Below are 5,410 nucleotides of genomic sequence, written 5' to 3'. Positions count from 1 at the left end.
GTTTGTATCTCTTTATTTCTTGAGTGCCTTCAGAAAGTGATTTCCTTTTCCTTTGTCTTTCATCACTCTGTTCTTTAAAACATGAAGAAGGCACTTGCTATGAGCTGGGCACTCTGAGATGCAAGATTAATCTTTTCTGCCATCTACTGGAGGAGATAGGCTATTATAAAACAACAAAAGTTTGTGTTTAGCACTTATTATATGGTAGGCACTTACATGGTAGGTATATTACATATACTCTGATGGTTACAAATAATTCTAAATGGTAGATGGTATTCTCACTTTACAGATGAAATTAAATCCTTCATTTATGAAGTTGTAGAGTGAACCTGGCTTTGTTTCACTTCATTTCATACTATTTCTGCAAATTACAAAAATCCCCTAAGACAACAAGGCACACCAAACTCTCTGAAGGTTGGTTAAGGAAGACTTTGTATGTTGAGGTGGTAGAATCTGAGGGCAAACTAGAGTCCACACTGGGTAGCAGGCAAGGGTATCTATGAAGAATGAGCAGCAGATGTGAAGGCTTGTATTACACTGATGACCACAGGAGCCACTAGAAATTTTAAGCAGAGGCGATAGCCTATCTGCATCCAAGGTTGGTCTTCGTTTTTAAAGAAAGTGAATAAAAATTGAAAGATTTGTAGTAAATGCAGTGGGGAGGTCCAGTGAGAAAACTGGTCTCCACTAGATTTGAGACAAACATTTATGATTTGCGAGAGATAAAACATTCATATGTTGTATGAACAATGTCATGGAAGAAATGCTGCAGTCTAAAAATGCAGGCCAAGACTTCATGTGCCTTTTTGGGGGAAGACCATCCATAGCTTTTATCAAATGCTTATAAGTATGTCACAGTCGAGGAAGGGGACATTCAAACCTACATATGTATCGAGAATATTCAGGGAACATTAAAGACTCATAGGTGGGAAGGTGAGAAATAACCACAACTGAAGAAGCAAAAACCAGCAACTGGGAAACTGTTTTCCAGATAGGTAGTCCAAAAGGTCAAAAACAGAAAAAGTGAGAGGTATCCCTTACTGACTGAACAACAGTTGAGTATGGGTGAGAGGTGACAAGCTATTCTATGAAATTTAACTGGAGAGATTTGATTGTAGTTATATAAACAGATGTTAGCACTTAGTTTACTAACGGAACTCACTGGAGAGACAGACTGAAGACGGAAATGATGGAGAGACCAGTCTCAGCTGGAAAGAGATGTGGCAGAATAGCACAAGAGGACTTAGTCTGAGGAAGGACAATATTTGTCTTACATATTCACAGGTATCTGCAGGTGAAGTTGAAAATTCAGTTCCTAGTTTTTGATGTAGATGTCAGGTAGTGACTTAGAAGGATGGCCCTTCAACTTGGCTATGCATTAGAATCATGGTGAATGCTAAGAAGAGACTGCTTATCTCCAGTCTTACTTAGTAGATTCTCAGAGACACCTCTAATACGTAAAAAGCTCCAGTTACACCAAAACCAACGTTCTATGTCGATTACATCCCCATTAAAAAGCCATATGGTTAATTCTAGTAAATAGCCAGATCTGACAACTGATCTAGAAATCAGCAACACCTACTTTTTTGGCTGTTAAGAAAATGGAAAAGAGTTACACATACCATTAGGAACTAGAACCATTACTCTACACAAGAGAGTATAGCAAGGAAAGCTAAAGGAGGCCCCAGGGAAGATGGAATATTGTCTTTTTTTTTTTTGGTCCTGCCTCACAGCATGCAGGATGTTAGTTTCCAGATCAGGGATCGAACTTGTGCCCCTTGCAGTGGAAGTACGGAGTCTTAACCACTGGACTGCCAGGGAAGTTCCTGGAGTACTGTCTGGAAATAAGAGTTGGAAGTTTGTGAGAAGAAATAAAAGGAATATTTCACTGTTTATACCCTCTTTACAATATCCTCTGATTTTAACATAATTTACCTACTTTTAACTTCCAACTTTCATGTTCTGTAAAATACAAAGTAATTTGTTATTCAGCTAACAATAAGCTTTGGGGAGAAAAATAAGGACCTCATATATTAAAAACATAACAAAATAATGATATCAAATGTGTCGAATCTAAAAGATAAAACTAGTAAACAACAAAAACAATTTACAAATATAGAACTAGTAGTTAGCAGTGGGGAAGTGGGAAGGGGAAGAAGAAAGGTAAGAGTAAGGGATTCAGGGGTACAACACCTATGTGTACAGTCAACTACAAGCAAATACTGCACAGCACAAGGAATATGGCCAACCAACATTGACAATAACTATAAAGGAAATATAACCCTTACCACAAAAACTGTACATCACTGTTGTACATCTAACACCAAATGTCAAATATACCTCAATTTAAAAAAAAAACTAAAGGTTCTCAGAATAGTTCAACCTAAAAGACAATTTTAGATTTTCACTGTATTTTCCTGGATGGCTTTCTTTATGCCTAGTTAGCACTCATTGAATGCTTTGATGGGTTTACTCAGAATATTCAGAAAGATAGAATAAGGTCTCTAGGCATTGTTTGCAAATAGAAAGATATAGCTGACTAAAGAGGAGGCAGTCTGGAGGTGGAGACGGAAAATCAGGTAACTGTCAAGAACAGCCTGAACTTCTGTGGGAGTAGGAATTTTGCTCACTCCTATATGGGGTCAGCTCTCTGAAATAATGGGCACTGCTGGGCAGGTGGGGAAGGACAAGTTAATAGAATAAGAGCAAAAAAGCACCCATGGGGCAGCCCAGTGAGGGTTTAGAGGGGAGCACAAAAGGGAAGCCAAGAAGGTGTAAAGGCAGAAAGCAGAGATGGTTTCCAAAACCCACTTAATTCTTGTCCTGGGGTTGGCCCTACTCCCTCCTGTAGAACTAGATGGAAAGAGTTAGTTTACAGAGGATTATAGGAACAACCTGCTTTATCACCCCACTTTGCAAAAAATGAGATAGCCAATTTTACTTGTAATCACAAATTTCCTACTTACAAAGGGTTCTGATTCTCTGGAATGCCGATACCCACTTCAGTGTTCTGAAATGTTTCACTTGAGAAACTTCCTTCAGTTAGTCCCTCACTTACCTTGAAATCCTGTGCTTTTATACAGCTGGCCTATTTCATTAAAATTGCTCTCCTGAATATTATCAATGACTCCTTGCTAAAATCAGCGTCCTCTTAGCCTCTTAATCATTCTTGGCTCATATACTTCTTAAAAGTTTGCTTTATGTAAGAGTGCATGTTTTCCTGTGCTTCCTAATTTTACTTGAAAGTGAAAGTGAAGTCACTCAGTCGTGTTGGACTCTGTGAACCCATGGACTGTAGCCTACCAGGCTCCTCCCTCCATGGGATTCTCCAGGCAAGAGTACCGGAGTGGGTTGCCATATCCTTCTCCAGGGGATCTTCCCAACCCAGGGATCAAACTCGGGTCCCCTGCATTCCAGGCAGACACTTTAACCTCTGAGCCACCAGGGAAGCCCTAATTTTACTTAGGAATATCTAAAAAATAAAAAATTGATACCAGACAAAAATAGTTTCTTTTCATATCTTATTCTCTAAAGTAGCCACTGAGTTAACAATTTAGATCTTTACCAAACTTTGGAAAATTCTACAAACTAATTTTTAGAAATTAGATGAGATCACATATGTATTGTTTTGCCTTCTTTTTCATTTACTGTCTTACAACTATTTTCATTTTGATTAATGCATGGAGAGCTGCATTTCTCCTCATGTAATATTTCATTATATGAATATAACATAATTTATCTAGCCATTCTTTCCCTAATGTATATTCAAGTTTCTAATTTACAAAGTACTACAATGATTACTCAATATCTGGGTCAGGAAGATCGCATGGAGAAGGAAATGGTTCCCTACTCCAGTATTCTTGCCTGGAAAATTCCATGGGCAGAGGGGCCTGGCAGGCTATAGTCCACTGGGTCCTAAAGAGTTGGACAACACTGAGTGACTGAGCACACACAAATAATTCACTTCTGTTTTCAAAGTCCCTCATATCTGTAATATGTTCCCCTTGTTCCCGTTTTCTTTCCTTTTCTTCCTCAGATTTGCTATTTGTTCTTTTCAAACACCAGCTACTATTATGATCAATTTTATTTGTTTCATTAATTTCTGCTTTTATCTTTAATTCAAGTTTATTTTGGGAGATTTTCCTTTTTCTGCTTCTCTGTTTTCTTTCCTGATTCTTTCCACCAAATGTATATCAAAAGTGCGCTGCCTTATTCCCTCAGGGTGTTTATCCATACAACAGAGCAAAAAGGAAAGTCTTTACCATTATTATAATGTGGCTACAAACACTGGATTAATTTGGAGTCAGTCATAGTGGGTTCTAACTCCCTATCACCTAGCTATGTGATCTTGGCCAAATCTTGGTTTCTTCACCTGTAAAAATAGAAATAATAATACAGATTAAGACTATTTACAAATCATTTAGCATAAGAACTGGCCCATATTAATTAACTCAATAGATGTCTGATAAGACAAAAGGCCTCAGTTACACCATTTACAAAAATGAGAGGACTAGGCTGACTAATCTCAAATTCTCTACCAACTGAAAAATTTTGCTTTTGGCTTCACTGAGCAGCAAGTAGGATCTTTGTCCCCCAAGCAGGGTTCAGACCGGCACCCTCTGCAGGGGAAGCGCAGAATACTGTTAGGGAAGTCCCTGAAAAAATTTATGTTCTATCTACTAGTTCATTTACCGGACAATCAACCAAACATCAACCCACTCATTCACCCAAACAACAGTTAGAAAGCACTTCCCTTAAACTAAGTATTCTAGATGTTAGGAATGCCACGATGGACTAAACATATAGTTCCTATCTTCCAGGTCAGAGTCCCTAGGGGGTAGGAGTGGGCACCAACTGTTAAAAGGTAACTAATACAAGGTGATAGGAGAAGGCGATGGCACCCCACTCCAGTACTCTTGCCTGGAAAACCCCATGGACGGAGGAGCCTGGTAGGCTGCAGTCCATGGGGTCGCTAAGAGTCGGACACGACTGAGCGACTTCCCTTTCACTTTTCACTTTCATGCATCGGAGAAGGAAATGGCAACCCACTCCAGTGTTCTTGCCTGGAGAATCCCAGGGATGGGGGAACCTGGTGGGCTGCCGTCTATGGGGTCACACAGAGTCGGACACGACTGAAGTGACTTAGCAACAACAACAATAAAAGGTGATACTTGGTCTAATAAAGACCGTGGGAATTCAGAGACTTTGAGGAGTATGCACAGCAAAATCAAGACTTAGGTTGGATACCTCATGCGGGGACTCACTACTTACTAGCTGTGTGTGCTGTGCTGTGCTTAGTCGCTCAGTTGGGTCCAACTCTTTGCGACCCCATGGACTGTAGCCCGCCAGGCTCCTCTGTGCATGGGATTCTCCAGGCAAGTATACTGGAGTGGGTTGCCATGCCTTCCTC

Source organism: Bos mutus, chromosome 29 (genome assembly GCF_027580195.1).
Source record: "Bos mutus isolate GX-2022 chromosome 29, NWIPB_WYAK_1.1, whole genome shotgun sequence".
Taxonomy (NCBI): Eukaryota; Metazoa; Chordata; class Mammalia; order Artiodactyla; family Bovidae; genus Bos; species Bos mutus.
This window is presented reverse-complemented; position numbering follows the sequence as displayed.